The sequence below is a fragment of the Cetorhinus maximus genome, unplaced genomic scaffold (genome assembly GCF_964194155.1).
Source record: "Cetorhinus maximus unplaced genomic scaffold, sCetMax3.hap1.1 HAP1_SCAFFOLD_568, whole genome shotgun sequence".
Lineage (NCBI taxonomy): Eukaryota > Metazoa > Chordata > Chondrichthyes > Lamniformes > Cetorhinidae > Cetorhinus > Cetorhinus maximus.
This window is the reverse complement of record NW_027596510.1, coordinates 104,077-125,651: the sequence shown is the minus strand read 5'-3', so window position 1 is coordinate 125,651 and position 21,575 is coordinate 104,077. Positions and strand designations below refer to the sequence as shown.

At 41.2% G+C, this 21,575-nt stretch overlaps 1 long non-coding RNA gene across 1 annotated transcript; it reads right to left on the bottom strand.

The window, feature by feature from the left end:
* Positions 1-2,271: 2,271 nt before the first annotated feature.
* Positions 2,272-16,658, bottom strand: LOC144674145 (uncharacterized). The gene is made up of 3 exons (XR_013574478.1): positions 16,558-16,658; positions 3,126-3,239; positions 2,272-2,483 (listed from the first exon to the last, which is right to left on the bottom strand). It is a non-coding gene; the product is annotated as an uncharacterized LOC144674145 (long non-coding RNA).
* Positions 16,659-21,575: the final 4,917 nt, after the last annotated feature.

The following is a 21,575-nucleotide window of genomic DNA, read 5'->3' as shown; positions in this document are numbered from 1 at the left end:
TGGACGTGGGGAATATGTTTCCACTAGTAGGAGAGACTAGGACCCGAGGGCACAGCCTCAGAGTAAAGGGAAGAACTTTTAGAACAGAGATGAGGAGATGCTTCTTTAGCCAGAGAGTGGCGAATCTATGGAATTCATTGCCACAGAAGGCTGTGGAGGCCAGGTCATTGAATGTATTTAAGACGAAGATACATAGGTTCTTGATTGGTAATGGGATCAAAGGTTACGGGGAGAAGGCGGGAGAATGGGGTTGAGATAAGTATCAGCCATGATTGAATGGCGAAGCAGACTCGATGGGCCGAATGGCCTAATTGCTGCTCCTATGTCTTATGGTCTTTGTGCGAACTGGGCTCTTCTTTATTTTCAGCGATTGAAAATGTCACATGCACATTCATTGATCACCATTTCACAGGCAATAAGTCCGCAATACCATTAAAATTGGAAAGTCTATGAAAGGAAGCCTATGATTTTACTTTACACCATATCTGCCAGCTTCATACCTCTTGATTTGTGCATGTTATATTTTTATTTTTATCCTATAAAATTAAGACATCATGCTCCAGAGCCTACCAGGGATTTCCATACTTTTATATTGATCGGACTTATGCTGTGGAACTGAATTTGCTGCGCAAACAGCATAATTTCATATAGTTCAGAGAGCAGCTCAATAACGCGATTTAAGATCCGGTTCCAGCAATATGTCAATCAACTATTGCACAAAATAATTCATAGCAGACTTCAGGTCGATCCCCGTGTTTATAGCACTTGACTTGAATATTTATCACTAGTATCCCATTAACTGAATCTCTCAGTATCTGGAATTATCCCCCGTTGGGGAGATAAACGGGGGTTGGGAAGAGGAAGCAACCGCCTTATTGACATAACAATATTTGTGATTGACAGATGAGTCCACATGTGGTAAAAGATACAGCAGGTGACGGTAAATAAGTGACCACCAGAGTACTGGAAGCATAGAAGCGGGAGAATTAAATCTTTGGTTGTAATTGACAGTTTGGGTGTGGCAGAAAGCAGTTTGAAGCAAGGAATAGGAGGTGCCGTTTCAGATACCGGTCGAAAGTGGGCATGACGAATGTCAGAGGGTAATATAAACGACTGGAGAGGTAGAACAGTCACAATCTCACCTCCAGCGGTTCAAAAATCATTTCCTCAGTTCGGTGTATAATAAAATTCAAATTAGAAAAGGAAATTAATGCAGGATCTGAATATTAATTTGTTTGAATTGATTAATATTTTACCATTTTTATTCTTCTGAAGGCAATTTGACCACATTCCCGTTGCATAATCCCAGCCCTTGCCATTTTCTCACAACATGCTCTGACCATACTCTTTCTGATGCTGAACGTTCAGCACTCGGCAAAGGACTAATTTGCAGGAACTCACATCTTCACCTCAATGAATTTTTGGCACAACACCATGGTGAACTCTTCTTCAGCTGCATTTGATTCCGTGCTCAGCTCCTTGGGAAGGTGTATGCCCAACACCCCACCCCCACCCCGTTCCACGGATACCTTTAACCACCTCCAGGCTTCTACCTCAACGTGGACATCTGCCTCTTGCATATTACGTGTTCTATATCTTTTTTGAGAGCTGTAAGTGTGTCATCATACAAATCAATTTCTATTGTCTTCTTACCCACTCTCAACTTTCTCCTTCTGAACTTGCTGCACTGCGTTCTCATAGTTCCAATGTTAACTTTGTTAGGAAACCTGCCGACAAAAGTGTTTTGTGGTTGTCTGGCCTACTTTCCTCTACAACATATAGGCTGAGCACTAAATCTCATACAACGCTTCCTTCCTCCCCTTCTACCATGACACCCGCACCGAAAATATGGCCATTGATTCCACGACTATCACTGTCCTCATCGCATCTGAAGGTATTCCGTCCAGAACTTCCAATCATAGTCTGCCAACCCTAGAACTCCAGCTTATACCTCCTTCCCAAAAGTTACCAACATGACACTTCAGCAGATCAATCGTGCCTGATTGTCCCTGCCTCACTCATCTAATTTCTTCCTATGTTGACTCCGTCCTCTCTCCCCTTCTCCAGTTCTTTTCCCTCCTACATCCGCGATTCCCCTGATACCCAAGGTCACATCAACAATTTTCACTTCCCTGGTCCTAACATCCTCCTCTTCACCATGGATGTTCAATAACCCTACACCTCCATCCGAACTAGTATGGCTTGAGTGCTCTTTCGCATCTTCCTTGAACAAGCGCCAGGGCTATCAACCATCCATCACCATCACCCGTCTGTCTGAATTTTTTCTCTCAATGAATAATTTCTCGTTTAACTTGTCTCAATGCATCCAAATAAAATGTGAGGCTTTTCGTTGCCTCATGTATACAGTTATGCCTGCCTCTTCGAGGGATCAGTGCAGAATTCCTTGTTCCAATCACAATCAGACCTCCTCACACAACAATTTTTTGAGGTACATCGATGCAGCTTCATGCTCTCGTCCTTATCTGAGATAATAAAAATCAATTTTGCTTCAAATTTCTACCCCTCTATCGCCTTCACATGTTCCATCTCCGACATTTCCCCTCTCCTCCTTAAATTCTCTGCCGTCATTTATGGTCATAGCGTGCCCACCAATTTTCATGATAAGCCCAGTGACTCTCTCACACAACTGGACCCATGCTCCTCCGCATCATGCTTCCTGTGAAGCCTCCATCCCATTCTCCCAGTTCTCTCAGCGACTTTGCATCTGTTACGATGATGCCACTTTCTAAAACGGCACTTCGGACATGTGTCCCTTCTTCCATCCCCGAGGTTCACCACCCACTGTGGCTCAACCGTTTCTTAACCAACTCCCGTGCCTCTGGCCTCACACCCCCGCTCCCTGCTAGAACCATGATAGGGCCCCCTTTTCCATTGAATTTGCACGAAACCTTCTCCCAATTCGAAGCATATTCCTGCACCTTTTTTGCCAGCTCCACCATGTAGAAACCACAAAAAACAGCTTCCAGTCGCCCACTCAGTCAGCATTCCGTCTGAAACATTCCCTCCGTGCTCCCTCCACACCTCGTCTATTACCCCAAATTGTCAGCCCCTTCCCACGCCATATTTCCATGCAATTGCAGAATGTGCAACACGAGATCCTTTACCTCATCACTCCTCACCGACCATCGGCACAAACGCTCCTTTCAGGTGAAGCAGCGCTTCATTTGCATCACCTTCAATTCGGATTACTAAATTCACTGCGCCAAATGTGGTCACTGCTACATTGGACAGACCAAAGTCAGAAGATTATTGCTTTGCCGGGCAACTTCAGTTTGTCCACAAGCAAGTCCCAGGCCTCCCTGTCGCTTGTCATTTCAACAAAACGTACTGTTATAACGCCCATATATCCATTCTTGGGCAGCTGCAATATTTCAGTGAAACCCAACACCAACTGGAGGAACAGGGTCTATTCTTCTCTTACAGCACCTTACAGCCATTCGCACTTAACATGCTGTTCAACAAATTCAGTTATTTAACTCTCTTCTCTATCCAAACCGCCTTTTTAATCTAATTTTCCGTCATTCACTGTTATTTCGTCAATTTATGTTGTAGTCATTTATCCATCGCTTTATACTTTATTAAGCTGCTCTGCTATCTTATTGTCCATTATTTTTCCGCACCACTGCCGCCCCCACCTTCCCCACCCCAAAAATTGTTAACTCTTACCTAATCCATGTTGTTCTATAACACAGGGCTACTCTTGCTCTGCGATTATCGCATTCTGATTTCTTACGTTTATGCGACAATCAGAGCCGTCTTTAGCACGTACCGCTACCATTAACACTCCCCGTGTCAATGTATCTTTGGCAATCTGTCCTTTGAACTCACCTATCGCTGGTTTTCTCTCCATCTCCCCTTAAACATCATAAACCTCATCAAAAATACTCTTAAATTCAGCTCCCTAGAAGGATCATACGGACTCGAACCGACGGTACGGTTTCTCTCCCCACAGATGCTGCAGGACGTGCTAAGTTTTCCCAGCATTTTTTGTGTTTGCTTAAGTTTACAACAGCCGTAGTAACGGAAGCTGCAGGTTAACTTTCTACTCAGAATATTGGTCGCACTCTGACAATTGTGAGCTCGATACGATGTCGTAACCGGGATTCCAAACATATACCAATATGAACGTTTTCTCTCATAACGCTAAAGAAATCCATCAAATCGCCGCTCAAAGTGTTATTTTCCAGGAAATTTACAAAGACTCCTAAACATTTTATGACAGTGACACAACTCATCTATGTTTTCACGCCTGTAATTATTTTTGTGCACTTTTTCAAGTGCCAGATTATGGGGAATGGAGAGCTGGAAGGAGGTAGGGACGGAATGCGTGTCAGAGCTAGGTTGCAAGAAGTCAATGACAGTGTCAGAAAATGATCGGAAGATGTTAAACGACACCACGCGGCTCGTAAGATGGAATTGGGGAGCGGTAGGCATTAGGGGAGGGCCCTGTAAGACACCAAGACTGTGAATGCAGAGTGAGCGGGTGGGGGGGGGGGGGGGGGGGGGGGGGGGGGGGGGAAGAGGAGGGGGGGGGGGGCGGGACTTGTGAGTTTATGTGCGTTTTTGCTCGGGTTGGAGGTGTAAGGCTTGTGGTGGCAGCAGGCTAAGGAAAGAATCGGTTCATATTGAGCCTCTGTGAACAGCAGGGTTGGGACTGCCAGAGACGCTAAAGCCGAAGGCAAAATAATAATTTAATCTTTCCAAAAGAAGGCACTGTCAGGTTTCTGAAGAAATCAAAGGCGGGTTGCCGCAGGCTTGGGACCGAAGGGCACGATGGGGACATTTGAGACCCTTTAGGGGCTGTACTCCGAGGCCAATGCGGTTGTGGGAATAACAACGATATGCGTCACTAGATGAAGGGTGTTGAGTGAGCGCAACCTGGTTACTGCGGGACTTATTGTTAGAAGACACAGTTTGCTTGGCTGGCCATTGCTGAAAGCGACATTTCTAATTTAACTTGGTTCATTTTCGAACAAAGGATAAGTAGAAAAAATTCGGCAGTTAAACAGCGAATTGGGGAATGTCAATGAGACAAGTTCATTGCGCATAATATTTTCACAGAATACACTCGGTCGGAGTCTGGAACGTTAACTTTAAATGTTTGCGTGTCAGAGAAACATTAAATGATTTCACTGAGAAAATGCAGGAATGGAATTGTCTGATTGTGTTCCTTCATTCAGTCTAATACAGTTGCATCAGTAACAATTATAACTGGAACTGAAGGAGCGGACAGGATCCAAAAATCAGGCGAATATTGAGAAGCGCTTGTCCGTTCTTGTGGGATCAGTGCTTAATGCAAAGTTATGAGTTTTTTTTTGTCAGGGTAGCTCTGAATTAGGTGATGTTGTGCATTTCGAAATGTCTATCCTGAATGAAATAATTCAAAGCTGCTGACGGAATGTGTCTGTATAAGTGAGTATGACTGCGAGCAATTATCGTACATATTACCATCAGTGATGCCTCACCCCGTGTATCCCTTGGGGCCGACTTAAATGGGTCTCTTCAGAGTTGCTTCATGAAATGCCGTTCCCAGACAAGCTGACGGCGCTGTTTCTCAGAGAAATGGGTTAAACAGTTTTCAAACATTTAAATTCATGTGCTAGCAGCAGCTGAAGTTTCTGAACAACTAACATTTCAGTTCTTAATATTGTGAATGGCTATGAAACATATTGCTATCAGAGGTTTTATTTCTCACTGTGTGCTTTAGAGAGCGTTTTTTTTTTCATTTTTAACAGTTGATTAATCAATACAGCGGCCTCTGCTATTTCACTCTTTTAGCCATTGCCCTTTATCTGTATTTCAAAATGCTTTCAAATGTTGCGATATGTAAATTGCTGAATAAGCGTATGCGGTGCATTGGACACTATTTCTGGGTTAACAGCATGAATCAGTACATCATGAGCTGTGAACATTGTTTTGTGGTGGGGCGACATGTCTTCAATTATTTGCATAAAAGTGTTTCCGGTGTTTCAGAGTGAGACAGGAGACAGTTTACATTTTTAAAACAGGCAGCGGAAACTCCGCCCTCTCCACTAGCATGCTTCCTTTTGAACTTTGATTTCATTTTTTGTTCTCTCTGTTGAATGTTGTTTCATTCTGGCACTGGCTCAGATTTACGGTTCAATTGCCTGCTCAATCATTCATTTCTTCTCGCAACTTCATTTTGGAAGAATTCACTGTAACTGGGCCACCCTGAAAGAAATAAATACTTTAACTGGACGATGTATAAAGTTCACGGTTACTTTAGGGATGTTCACTGTTTTTGTACGGAGGATGGTTCTCTCCAGTTAAGTGTAAAGTTAGAGGAAGCATAGATGAAAATGACTTTCTGCTATTTGAATTGTAGGACAATCTAGCGCTGTGCTTTACAATAGCAAGATGAACATGTGTTTTATTTTGTGTGAGGTCTGTCAAGAAGAGCTATCGAATATATTTTTATTTATCTCTGCTTTGTATATGATATAAACAGATGGAGACGTGGATCGTTTGTCAACATTTTCAGCTGCACACAGCGGCTGGACAACTGTACAAACTGTGAATTGTAACGTTGAAAATCTGGCGGCCGAAAACCATGGAGAAGCCAGGTGTACTGGCGATTAACGTCATTGAAAGAAGAGAAGAGAGCTTTGGAGAGAGAGAGAGAAAGAGAGAGAGCGAACCAAATGTAGTAAGATTAACATCAGTCAAAACAATGCACAAGGTTGGACGGCTGAGATGCTCGCAGCAATTACCGACACAAATTGATTTAAAGTTGTTCAAATGGTGCTCCCACGTATAGTGAGGATTCATGGTGGACCGGCACCCCATGAGTTCAGCTTCCCATGTCCTCAGTATCCTTTTTGTTTTTCGCACTGAAGCTTCATGTTCTTTCCTTAATGAATAACCTGGCATGTTAGAGTCGTGTTTTTATGTCAATTATGACAATTCATTGTTCTTTAAATTCTATCTGACAACTGATTTGAAGAAATGGCGAAATGATTTCAAGGACATTATTTAATTTACTGCTCATGAAAATTTGCTGAGGGAATTAATCACATTTGTTATGTTCCCAGATTACTGGTTCTGTAACACAAATGGGAACAGGAAATGATGTTTTACAGCCCCAACTGACCCCTGCTACTGTCATTTTTAGACAATTATTCTGTTGCAATTTATCCCTGTTTAGCTCAGCCGCCTCTTATTTTGTTCAATTTTTCTACTTCCCAAAACCCTCTCCTACAGCCTACCTTCCAGCTCGTAAATGTCATTTCCCCTCTCTTCCTTACAATCTCACTCTCTGTGTCGTTCTCCAAATTCGCCTTCCACAGCAGCCAAAAGTTCCAATTAGCTGCCGTGTAAAGCTTCTTATTTTAAATGTTCATTATCAAAGCACTGATCGATTGCCGTAAAAGACTACAACGAAACACCTTTAATAAACGTTGTCGCTTAGACTACCGTACCCTATGACTCCAAGCCATATGAGAATTTAAATCGTTGGATTTCGCCTGTGTAAAAAAAACCTTCTGCCTCTCGGCTGGCTCTGTAGAGTCACGCAATCCTTTCTGCGGCATCCGTAGAACTTAGCATATTTATTAAAGGAGTTCATTACTCATTAGTGACATGTTTTGAAATAAAATCCAATCAAAAGCTCAATAAAAAACAGCTTGAGTCGTATGATGAAGCAAGACAGTCGTAAATTCCACCACGGGTCTTGTCACCTCTTGATTTGTCCCCGCATCTTAACTAAAACGTCTATGCTTTATTTTTCCCCTCTCCGAGTTAAATTGGTGGTGATTGCGAACGTTTCCTGAGGAAAGTGCGGTCTGTCCAAATTTGTGAACCTGCTGGGCATGGCTGTGTCCGATTTCCCTATCGTTCTCACTGAATCGATATTGCGATGCAATGTGCTACTTTATTTCCGAGATTAGTTCCTGTAAATTACTGCTGTGAGCTGCCTTATAATCACCTTGATCTTTGCAGCCACAGTGCGTTCTATATAGTTCACAGTCGCTTTTAAATTTGACTGATTCTGGCCATTTGTTGCGAGACACTGAAAAAAAAAGTATTGTACCGCGAATACAGCGGCTGTGGTTCTAGGAACACTGACTGTGGAGGGCTGCTCCAAAATGTCCCATGGTATATTACAAGTGAAATAATATATAAACTTGATAATGCTCCCTGGCATGTAATATTTAAATTGTATTTTGCTAATTCACCTGCAACGTCCGCTTATTTATTCATTCTTCTGATTTTACATCTCGATGTCGCAATGATGAAGCATATTGTGTTTTCTAGTCGAATCAGACGATGACTCCTGAGTTGAAAGATGGAAGAGAATCTCAATGACCCAGAGCTAGACAGCTGAATGATGTCTATCATTTTACTTTTCAGTATATCTGGCAGATTAATTCTGTTAATTTTTAACCGTCTTGTTTATAACATTTATCTGATTTTTTATGCAGCCATTTATCTGATTTTTTATGCAGCCAGTTAATATAAAATGTCACAGAGCAGCACGTGTGTTTACATTCTTTCCCAGACTAAATTCAGAGAAAAGATGGTGAAATGTGACAAAAGCCCAAACAACTTAATTCCGAAAATTTTGAAAGTTTGATTCTACTGATGGCCATATAGCAGAAAGAGTGTCTTACCCATGTAGACTGGGCCCTGATGACTTTGATGGTCGTGCCTGACTGAATCTTCACCAAAAATGTGCAACATAACCAAGGTGGAGAGGCGGGTGGAGGTGGAGGTGGAGGTTTTGGGGCGGTGTGGGGTGGTTGTCACTGCATAAAGCTTGCGCTGTTACTAGACCCTCTAACAACTAAGTCTTTGGAGGGAGGGGCCTGCAGGATTGGGGTGCGTCTGTGAGGGGTCATTTCTATTTCTGTTGAAGAGTCACGGTGTGAAGTTGGAGTCTGTGTTTCTGCAGCGCTCTCTGCTTACCATTTATTCACCAATAATCTGTGGGGTTCGCTGGATGGGTCGGCATGTCTTCGGCATTCCTATTAGGCCTGATAAGTTTCTGCTGAGCTGCCTTCCAGAATCACTGCAGTGCATGATGCGTAGTAACACCTAAGGTGCTGTTAAGAATAGTTTCAGCAATTTGACCAATCGACAGTGAGGAAATGGCGGTTTTGTTCCCTGTCATCTTGATGAATGGCATGCAGGGGAACTTCCAGGAGGTCGTCTTCCCTTCTGGCTTTGCCCTTGTATGTCGAAGCGGTACAGGGCATGAGATTCCTTTGCCCTGTTTGAGGAGGGTTGGGGGGCCTGCTGTGCATGCTGTTGATGGTAGATAATGCTGCCAATGTGCGTTGTTGGTGGATGGAAAGTATGTTTGTGGAAAAGGGAAACAATGAGCAGGTTGCTTTGTCCTGTGTGTTACCAAGTTTCTTGAACTTTGCTGGACATAAACTCATTCAGGCAAGTGCAGTGCATACCATCACACTCCTGATTGTACGCTGTAGATGATTTACAGAGGAATCAAGAGGTGAGTTATTTATTGCCGTGTTCCAAGCCACGTCCCTGAATTTGTAGGCACAGTAATTATATGGCTAGACGTGATGTAGAGTTGTAAATGTGTGCTTGCTGTCTTCGTGTGGTTCTATCTTTTAGCCAAGTAGATAAATGTTTGGACGGGAAATTTGTGTGCGGTCCCCATTTGTGTGTTCCAATGTGGGAATTCACTTTGAGAGGGTAACGGTGTTTGGGGTGTCATTATGAAACGCGGATTTTGTTTAGGGATATTTCTCAGTCAGGTTGAAATGTTATGGGCGGGGCCGCCGCATGGGGAAGGATAATTGTGTTTTGGGATGTGTTGCTGAGTTTGAATAGGCACACAGCCGTATCATTGTGGGGAGCATTGTGATTTTGGAGTGAAGTTACGGTGTGAGCAGGGGTGTTTGCATGAAGTCGTTTCTGTGTGTGAGCCTATTCCTGTGCCGGGTTTGTTTGCAGCATGTGGGACTCCATGTGTGCAGTGGGTTTCTCGCTATTCGTGAAGAACTTTACAGATTTCTGGATGTGGATTAGATCTCTATAGTATCAAAAAGTCCTTGTTCCCTTGCGTCTGCACTTTGATTTTTGCAATGTGAATACTCTCCTCTTTTAAAGGCCATGATTGTTTCTCCCCCCAGCACAACCTCAGGGATTGTCTTGCAGGCCAGAAGTTCTCGCTATTTCATCATTTTCAGTGTCCTTAAATGGGAGCCCCATAATTTGCAATCACGTCACCATGGGGAAAACCTTTCCTCTGTCTAGTGTGCACAGAATCCACACTGTCTTGAACACCAAGGTGACATCTTCAATGTGTCGCCTCACCTCATAGGAGAACAAATCGAACTTCACACACCTAATCAGATATTTGAATTCCGCCACTTTGAACCACCATTTCTCTTTCCTCTGTAATGCTTTCATATCATTGATTTTGTATAGCGTTCAATACTGCACACACTACAGTTGAATCTGAACTATTTTTGTTTACATCTTTATCATGACTGATTTTTTCTTCTAATCAATAAGCCTGTTAATAGAACACAAAACGTGTATGCTTTATCATCACAGTCTATCAGATTCAGTAATTTATGGCAATATAGTACCCTTCTCTACATGGAATCAAAATATTTATTACACCCATTATTATCTATGTTCTCTCCTCCAGGTCCTTACAAAGTTACTCACTTCAGACGTTCGTATCATTGGCAAATTTTGAAATTGTGTGTTTACACTCTATTTTCTGACAACATTAAATAATTGTAAAAGCAGGCGTTTAACGTTGATATGCTAATTGATTTATGAGGTGATGGGGATTGGGAGTTATCATACGTGGAATGCTTGGTCAGACTTGAGGAGGATCCCATTTAGAATAATGAGAGATGATTTTACTTACACATGTTATGTCCTGATGGAGATTGACATTGTTACGGCTGAATGGAAATTTCGACTCTTGGAAGAGCTAAGCACTGGATTGCAAGGCTCAAAAAGTAAGTTTCCTACCATTTCAGACGCAGGTGAGAAGATTTTTTCCCTCAGGTGGTCGTTGAACTTCGAATGACCCTTGTCTGAAGAGCAGTGGCAGCAGGGCCAGTGCACATATTTTAACGCAAATGCAGAAACACACTTGATTAACAAGGGAGTCAAAAGTTGATCGCGGGGTGGTGAAATGTGGGGTAGGGGCCACAATATTATCAGCCATGATCTTATTGAATGGCAGAGCAGGCTCTAGTGGCAAAATGACCTACTGTTGCTCCTAGTTACTGTGTGTGCGGAATATGTTATTTCTGAAGAACGCCTACTTGCTGCAGTTTCTGTATGAGAATGCGAGAGGGGGTAATTCTGTGTGGAGAGAGATCTCTGTTTTATGATGTTTCACTGTATGGGTGGTCTGAGGACGGCGCTAGTGTGCGTGAATGGGGAGAAGTCCTCTCTGTGGAGCAAGGCTGAATCAGCAAGACTGAAAAATAGTTTTAAACACCACCTTATCCTCCTCCTTCTGTCTACCTTCTTTCCTGTGCACCTCTTTTTCTGTTATCAAACTCTGGCCATATTTCATACCGGGTCCGATTTCTAAAACAAAAACACCGCCCAATACCTCTCAAATGCTCACATTCGGCTCCCTTGTCCATCTCAGAGTCTCATCACTTGCGGAGCGAGTGTTACATATGAATTACAAACATACCTCCTGCTGCCGTGCAATCAATGAAACTTCAAAGAATATCTTCCTGAATATAACTCAACCACCTTTATCCCAGATGAAACCTGATTAAGTTGCTTCATTTTAACATCAAGCTATAACCTGTCTTCTCGGAAAATAAAGAAGAAGATATGAAATTATATTTTTTTTAAAAAGCACTGGAAATGCCTGAGAACAACTCTGCTCATCGGGTAGCATATGTGGAGAGGGAAACAGAGAAAAGCTTGTGTGTCCAATAACACTTATTTCTTAGGAACTGGAGAGAAGTGGAATTTCGATGATCTTAAAGCTGGTGCAAAAAAAAATGAAAGGGCAGAGCAACAGATTATGAGGCCAGGGATATGCTAGTGGTTGGAGAGATTATAGTAGAAAGATGCACTGGAACACAAGACAAAGGGAATGACAATCAATTTGCTAAAGTTTGATACTTTTGACTAGACAATTTTTCGATAGCACAATAAATGTCATCAATGTTTCAAGCAAAGTAAAACGGTGGCAGAAAATGGCAGAAAAATGCGCCAGCTCTGTCTAAAAGCAACAAGAATAAAAAGTTGAAGTTGTCAATTTCAATCGTTCATACAAGAGGATATAAAATGCATCATTGGAAGATAAGGTGTTGTTCTTCCAGCCTGCACTGGCCTTCATAGGAACATTACAACAGGCTGAGGACAGAGATTTGAGTATGAGAGAAATCTGGTGAATTGAAATAGTAAGTGACAGGAAGATCAGGAACATTGCCTGACACAGATCATTTTATTTACCGCAAGACCATCAAATCTGCTTTTGGTCTCCCCAATGTAGACGAGAATGCATCGTGAGCAGCGAATACAGTTGAATATATTGAACGAAGTACAAGAAAATCGCTGCGTGACCTGGAGGGATTGCTTGAGGCTTTAAAGGTAAAGGGAGATGAGGTAAATGTGTAGTTAATACAGCTCCTTCGATTGTAAGTGAGAGTGCTCTGGAAAGGCAATAAGGTGTTATACGTGATAGCGTAATGCACCAAGGTGTCACAGAGTGAGCTGTTCCTTTGGAATGTTTACAGGTTAGTGAGGAGTGATGTGTTTGCTGCTGGCATCATGCTATAAATCCTGGAAGTGGCGTAGGCTGCTGGGGTGGAGAATGATTTCGAAGGGAACCACGTCCTAGTTTCAGGAATGATGTGTGCAGAATTGCTGGATATGCGTTGTATAGGTTTCAAGGGACACAGAGTGGGGTTTGCTTGTCTGGGGAAGAAGGGAGGCTTCTCAGGATGTTAATCCTGAAAGGTAAATTCATCAGATAAGTGGGAGGCAGGAAATTTGGGATTAGAAGATAATCCTTAACGAAAGACACATGTGAAGATTAAGAACCGAGACAGATGTGGAAATCGGTGGGTTTGTAAAGAATGTTCGTGGACAGCCTATCGTCAGCAATTGAGACAGGAAAGTTACGGAACATAGGTATCGGAGATGGATCATGTGAAGGTGAAAAAGGGATGAAATTTGATGCAAAATTTGTGTCCTATATTTTTCTCCAGACGTTCAGGCGAAAACATAAAATTCCACCAAAACAGCCCTCGATCTTCCAGAAAAAAAAAAGAGAAAGAACCCTGTGATTGGGACTGAGGCGGATTTAGTTTAGGAACGTCGAATATGACCACCCCAAGAAATGGCAGATGTAACAGAGGTCCATGCTGGCAACCATACCAACACCGATGTTAGTTCAAATGTGACTTGAGAAAAAGCTTTATTAACGCAGTGAGTATTTGTGGTTTGGAATGCCATGCCTGGAATTGTGGTGGAGGCAGGTTCAATAGAGGCATTCAAAACGTCACAGGATGATTATTTAAATGGACACAAATGCGCAGGTTTTCAGGGAAAAGACAGGATATAAACAAGAAGTTAAAATGTCCAGAGAGCCATTGTAGACGCGATTTGTCTAAGGGGTCCTTCTACGCCTTTACTGTTTGTTGATTCTGTTATTCCTATTTTGCAGAAGGAAAAAAAAATACGTTAATATCTGTTTCGTCAATGAGAGAACGAGTTCAGCTAAGCTGTGGTGGGTGGTGGTGGATGTGGACTGTTCAGGCCTCTGTTCATTGAGGACACCGAGAGCCCTCAAATCGCCCATGCGGAGCAGGGAGGTATAGAGGGATTGGATTGACATCGTGAAGAGTGGCGATTAGTGCCAGGTAACTGGAAAATATTGAGGTGATGTAGGGCGCGTGAATAATCAAAAGGTTTGGTAGGAGGCTTATGCACAATAAGTAGAAAAATAGAGCCTAATGTGAAGAAATAATTTAATCGTGGTAAGCACTGCTAGAGACAATGTTTTTAATAAGACTGCCCTTTATGGGAGTATAAATGATGCAGGTTCAAGTGGGCTATAGAGTTGTGACACCATGAGGCTGGTGACTTTAGAGGGCAGGTCTTCTTTGGAGTTGAGGTCAGTGGCAGGCTGAAAACTATGACTTGATATTAGTTCGTGGGGTTTTGTTCCAGGTTGGGTGAAAAAGAAGTGTCTGAGTTTTGGTCCGCAGATTCTGCAAGGACGTGGACACATGCGCACCAAATTGAATGTGTCAACTTTGTTTTTTTGTAAATTGTATTAATGTCAATTACTGAACACAGTGTCACAAATAACTAGATGTTGATGAACTCTTTGATTCAGAGCCAAGCTCACAGAATAGCCAAAAGTAATGTACTTTCCGGTGTGAAACTACACCGACACTCGGCCATATACTGGCATAATTACTTATAAACTGACATTGTGATTATAAAGTAACCAGAAAGATGGAAAATTATAATCACCCCCAAAGTTATCCAGAGTATTCAATCCTGGGCAATAATTACATATTTACTCAATTTTTGCAAAACAAACTAAAACCAAGAGATGACCTGTAACCCAAACTAATTGAAGAGCCAGACATTTTCGCCCTGCCGATACACTGTCCCAATGATTAGCACGTTATCCATTGAAATTAAACTGTTCGATCTCCTCCAAACTAGCACTGAGACATTATGTACCCAACTGTCATTAAACTAACTTGCTACCCATAAACTGCCTATACTCAAAATGGACAAGCTCCCAACAAACGAACCTACATAAAACCAATAAAATAACGTTAACTTCGAGCAGTCCAAAAACTGCCATTGTCGTCCAACAACGCAAAAAAGACACATTCTGGACTGTTGAAATAGAAGATGAAGCACCACTGATAATAACAAGCTGTACTGACACAACTCGCCTATTGGGATCCTTCAATATGTGCCAATAATCTAGCGGAACACCCGTAAACTGATACTGCGCCAGTTCACTTATTTGGAGCCATAAATCTATGGGCAATGGCAGACTGACACAAAAAGAACAAAGTAACTCAAAAATATCTACCCAAACCAGTGTCGATGTCGTTAATCGTATACTCATTTAATATAATTTTAAAAACTGCAAAGCAATGCACTATCAATTAACTGAACTACTCCAATAAAGCGAATAATCACTAATTAAAAACGTATGTAACATTACATGACACATTGAGCTGTTTAAAAATACAGGCACAATAACATGATCAATTAACATTGAGTATTCAACTAGCGCTCATAATGAAATATCAATAATGAAGTAATTCAACCATTGGTTTAACCTGAACCCACTAACTATATCAGCTTCCTGATTAAACCTTAATCATCTTCTGAAGGCTGACTCTCATCAATCAGCTGCGCGTATGAATGCCCAAAAACAGCAAATTGAATCAAGTACCAATTCAAAAATACAGGCGAAAACTGTGTGAACACAGGCAAGGTCGTTGCACGGCCTTCGCCGGAAAGCCGGGGAAGTGGGTGGGCCAACTTCAAACCGGTTTGAATTTTAGGCAGAAGAATTGCGTGGACTTCGAATGAAGGCTCTGGATTATTTGGGATTAATGAGAAAATGATTCGAACATTAGCTTGACTCATTTATTGGCTTTAAATTATGGCTCGGGATGATTAGGGACTAACAAAGAAAATTTCCATTGTTGCCAACGCGCATGATTTTTCTACTAAACATCTACTTTTAATCAATCTGTGCTGGAGAATCGGTTTTTCCTGATGTGTTGTTAAGAGAGAAGAATTTGGCGACCTTGAATTTGAAACACATTCACATATTGGATATAGGTAAACGCCAGGCACTAATCAAAGCAGCAAAACCTACTGGCCGAAAGTCCGCCAGGGGGACAGAAAGCAGGGAGCGATATTAAATGCTCGTTGATTTTACATGAAGCAGCAATCCAGTACTGCCCCGAAGGTGTTCTCATATTTAGGCATTACATTCATCATCAGAAGTGAAACATTAAATCCTTCAGCACTGTTTATAAGCAGTGATCATGCAGGCCAGCAAATGGCAAATTAGATCTTGCATGATGGTTTGCTAAGTGATATATTTTCCTGGTAAATTGACAGGTGGCAAAATATAATTTATATAAAGGGAGAAATGCAAATACCATGTGAAAACTAGTATTCCTTGCTGATTCAACATCCAAAAAAATGACTTGAAGCACACGATGGTTAAAAAAAACGAAGCACCTGATACAATAATTAAACCTCACTCGCCACAGCAAACAGCTCAATGTCCAAATATTATTTTTACTGAGCACCAAGCAACTGATTTAGAATTCATCACTTAACAAAGTTACAACGACCCATCAACTCACCCCTCGCTAATAAATGAATACAATGTAGAAAAGCTAACCCAGTGCTCTGAAACTGACATAGCATCTCGGAAATCCTCCAGTGATTATCACTTTTCATATTATCAAGCCATCCATTACAATTTAAATTGATGCACTGCACCCTGGCCCAGAACCATTAAAAACATTCAGCACCCAAACAAATGAGGCATACGCGCTGTCCGAGGTAATTTATAGTCCTCATTGAAATCCTATCCGTAAAGTGCTGCCCCTGGTCTGCTTTGGGGAGTTTGGCTACAGCGAATTATTTATTTTTTTCAGCAGAATACCGGGCCGCCGGTAGCTTGAAGGCGGTTTTGGTGATGAAGCTGACGTTAGTGTTGGGATTTGGGGGCGGGGTGGGGGCGTTGTTAAATGCCGACATGCAGGCTGTGGATTTTCACATCTTGAGCAATGGCAATAGTCGGTTAAAACCGACAAGGTAGACGTTTTGTTTGTAGCACACGCCAGACTGTCTCGACAGTTTACCCACATCTTATTCCCTGAACAACTATTAATGACAATGATAAAAACAAAAAGCTAAAAGCTACTGCGGATGCTGGAAATCCAAAACAAAACAAAAACAGAATTACCTGGAAAAACTCAGCAAGTCTGGCTTCTGGCCCTTCGGCAGAAGGGCCATGGAGGCTCGAAACGTTGACTGATTTCTTCTCCGCCGATGCAGCCAGACTTGCTGAGTTTTTCCAGGTAATTCTGTTTTTGTTTTATTAATCACAATGGTTAGGCTTATTTGCAGGTGACATTCTGTCTTGTTTTTTGTTACCGTGAAATGGTGCTGTTACCCAAATATACAGCCCTGAATCATTGGCCTGGACACGTTCAATGTTCACAAGCTTTATGTCAATATTATAAGGGAGCAGCGACGAAGGTGCTGGCACAGACATCACCACAACGCCAGGTGATTCCTGTCAATTCTGCACAACGGCAACGCATACAATGAGTGCTGTCTTTCTGCACACTACGAGATGCTTTGAGATTACACACAAACATCTTCAGAAATAATTACTCATCTTCATAAAAAAAAACACTTTTCATGTTGCAGCAAATATCGCTGTGGTCTCTACTTCTCCCCAAGACTCACGCTGAATGGTGGAAACACATTTATTCAATAGATTGGCAATATTTCCCGAAGAAGGTGCAAATGCATTTCGGCAGCATATAGAGAATGATTTAGCAGCGGCATTGTTCCGACTGGGTAAATTGTGAAAACCGCCCAAGTAATAATGGTGCTCTCTACAGATCTGTCATTGGTGATAATGGTAATCAAGCAACTGCCCTTTAAATGAAACATTTTCTCAAAGTGTGACAACAATTGGCACCAATAAAGTAGAAGTCAATGGAGATGCAGCCGGTATTCAGCTTTAAGGTTTCTTCAATCTCGTTAGTTAGCTAAACCGCTAAGTTTAGCTGCTTGAATTTTAAATGTTTTGACTATCACCTTATATGAAATGTCCGTCAAAGTCTTCTCCACAAATTTGAAAAATTAAACTCGAATTGCGATTGCAGACAATCCACTGAAATATATAAGTAGTAGCATTAAAAAAAACATCCAGTGCAAACACACAGCGTCAACAATATACGCAGTGTTATTTATCTGCGAAGCTTTTAAACTGGGTCCTGCGTCCTTGGACCTTAGAAAGAGAATTGGAAATAGATATTTGCAAATATTGCGTCTATTACTTTCCTATGGTGAAAAGGCCTCTCGAGAAAATGTCCCAGCGTTTCAAGTATTTATTTAATTGATTAATGCATTTAATAAATTTATGAATTTACGGTTCAAGGCGCTGCAGTCTGTCTAACATTGAAAGCTGTAAACAACACTCCCCCCAGCTGAAACACCGATTATAATCAGGATGCAGAAAATACACCACAGTACGTTTAAAAATTAAAACCTTACAGCTTTCAAACAGAACCGAATAGCTCTCATGAGACGACTAAGTTGACCACGCTGATTATGATGTTTAGAATGATAATGAGAAATGAGCCCATTAAAATCTTGATGTTCCTAACTTTATGTATTATTGCCTGAAGGCATGTTCTTCTCATTTTTATACCCGACTTCTAACGGGAAAGGAAAATCATCTTTTTCTTGCAATGCCTCTTGTCAAGTATATTTCTTACCTCATCCCAAAGCCATCAGTAACGAACAGCGTTGTCGATTCCGGTTGAAATGACCTTCCATGTGATTCAGAACAGGTTTAAATGACAGGTCATCTCGACATGAAACGTTAACCGCTCCTTTCCAGAGGAGATATACCACCCGTTCTACATTCTAGCAAGTTGTTTTGTTTGCATTTCACATCAGCAGCCTCACATTATTTTTTTTCGTTTTTTGTACTGAACGGGAATGTCCTGTAATAGGAGCAAAGAGATGGAGAGACAGTTAGAGAGTCAGGCGGTTCGGAAGGCAGGGTCTGAGTGAGAGGCTTCCGTATTATTAAACAATGAATCTTATCAATACACATTTTGAGATTTACTGTTGAAAGTATTGAGATGTTTTGGAAGGCAAAATTGAGATTTGTTTTAAAATAGTAACACTTTTGCCTATTGTTTGATGGAATATTTATGCATAATAATATACAGAGCAAAGGAAGCTCTCTGTCTGAAAGGCCGGTGAATGCAGAAACCCTCATCACATTTAAAACATGCTCCGTTGCGCGTTTAAATTATGGTAGCGCAGAAACCAAAGTGTCAAAACTGGACAGTGGGACTAGGCGGTCTCCCATTTTCCGACCCTCGCAGGCCCATTTAGCCGAAGGCCCTAATTCTGAGCCGTAAAGTGCTCTGGCTTTACACGTGTGCATAGGTCCCTGTTCTGTATCAGTGTTCACCTGAGGTTACTTAACCGGCTGCCTAGAAAACCTTCCCAACTGAGTAAGTTGCACAAATATAAAGCAGATGGTTTCCCAGAGAGATAGTAATCCAGTATGGGCTTTATTTATTAAACAGGGACGTTATACATTTATTTCTGCCGTTCATTAATATCGTATAAATTGAGGACTGATGTGTCGAGTTTATATGCCGAAATTTCATCCAATGAACATTTTAAGCTTTTCAATTGATTTCAAGAGCGATCATTGTGAATCATATTTGAAAGGTTTTACACCTGTTTGGCGGTTGTTTTAAATGTGACATTTACCTGAACGATTTAAATCCGAAATCGAACATAAAAAAACACAGCAGATGCATTTATTATGTTCTCTGCACCTCTCCATCACGCACAGCTGAGTAAGATTTCCAATCTGATCAGACAATTTCAGCAGAGCTGGTACGACGTAGAGAGCCGTCACTGTTAGAATATCATGGAGCGGAGTCTTGGATTACGGGAATTATCTGAGCATGAAAATGCACCTCCTAAGGTGTGAGCCTCCACACATATTACTGTCAGGGGTATTTCTCAAAAGACGTTCCGTCTGATTTATGTGTGATATAGAGGCAAGCACTTAAGCATCCATAACAATTGGTTCAGCCTTAGAGTGTTTTGCAAGTTCGATAAATTATATATATTGATGTAAGAATAAAGAGCACAATTAATTTTACAATGTTTTCTTATCGAGATAAAGTGCATTCACCAAATATATAGTTACTGCAACTTCCTTAATCATGGGAAATGGCATTTATCAATATTCTTGCTTAATTTGTTCATACATCCTTCCAAGATATGACCGCATTGAATGCAATTTAAAATTCGCATTTAATTGTTTATTTTGAAGTGTTATGTTATAAGTACGATGGCTCAAATATACTCTGTGTTCTCATTTTTTTCACGGTCCCATGTGGAGTATAATGAGGTGTCGAGGCTTGTGCCTTTACTTCCTTCCACCTTCCTGATAGTATTGTTCAGTTTTTTGCCGATGCCCTTTTTCAGCTTTTGTGCTGCTTCCAGTGCGTGTCTTCTGTTACAATTATAAATATTTAATTAGCTATAGCAAATGCTGGCTTACTGACAGGGAATATTCGCTGAATTCCTGTCAGTTACATGGTAACAAGCATATGGATCCATCAATTAGTTTCCATTATTTAAAAAATAAATGACTAACACTAAACGGCAGACATTGTAATTTCTATGAGGAACATGTCTTCTAAATTAAAGAACTGCTGGAGGTCCGTATCATATATTTCTCCAGAAAGTATCTTCACACATCCAGGAGTGAACAAAATGCTTTGTCGAAAACTGGAATATTTTTCCATAAATTCGTGATTAATTCGGATTGTGAAAGTGAATCCTGAAATAGTTAATTTAATTGTGTTGAATTCTGAGCGAATAGACACTTTGCACACTTGTTTAATTTTAAATCCACCAAGTAAAAACGGCCAAATTTTGTCCATTGCTTTTGGTGACCGTAACCTGCGCTAACATGTTTTACAGCTTTTTTCGAATTGAAACTGAGACTTGGGTGACAAAAGATCGAAAGTGATCACATTCCCAACAGTTTGCTTCTATCTTGACCCCTGCGCCTCTTGTACAGAAACAACAGACTGGACATGCAATTCCAACCTGGTTATTTAAATTCAGCAGATAAGGAGCGGAGACCGTCGCTGTTAGAATGGAACGTTTCAGTGTCTGCAATGTAAATTAACTCGATGACTGCAGACTCCGAGTCAGCTCTGAACTCACCGGTGAATGAAACAATGCAGATGCTTCAGTAACTGACTTTCCTCAGTAGAAATGCTGGTTGTGATACAGTGAAATAAAAAGCATGCAAGTGCTTTATTCAGCAGTAGAGGGTTGGGCAAGATTTTACAATAGAGTATAATAAAACATTAATCATTGTCAGCATCAACATTGTTTGAATTAGCTATTACCATATGTATAATTATTAGCTGCAATATCCAATCATTTACGTGGCTAAAATTATTATTTTATTTACGTATTTGCTCTGACTTTTATTTAGCTTGTATTTTCCTCAATATTATGTCTGTTTGATATGAAGTTGTCCTTTCTGCTTCACTCGTCTTAAATTTACAGAGTCAGGAAAGTATCAAGTTTTCTCCTCATTCATCCACATTCCCGCTAACTTTTATGTAGATTTAAGGGGGTCTCTGGAATTATTATTATTTTTTTCAATTACTTTGCATCGGGGCCAGGGTTATTTTTTTTTTCCTTTGCTGCTTTTTTACTCAAAGGCGCAAAAATAAACTCTGGTTTTACTGACAGGGAATAAATTCGAG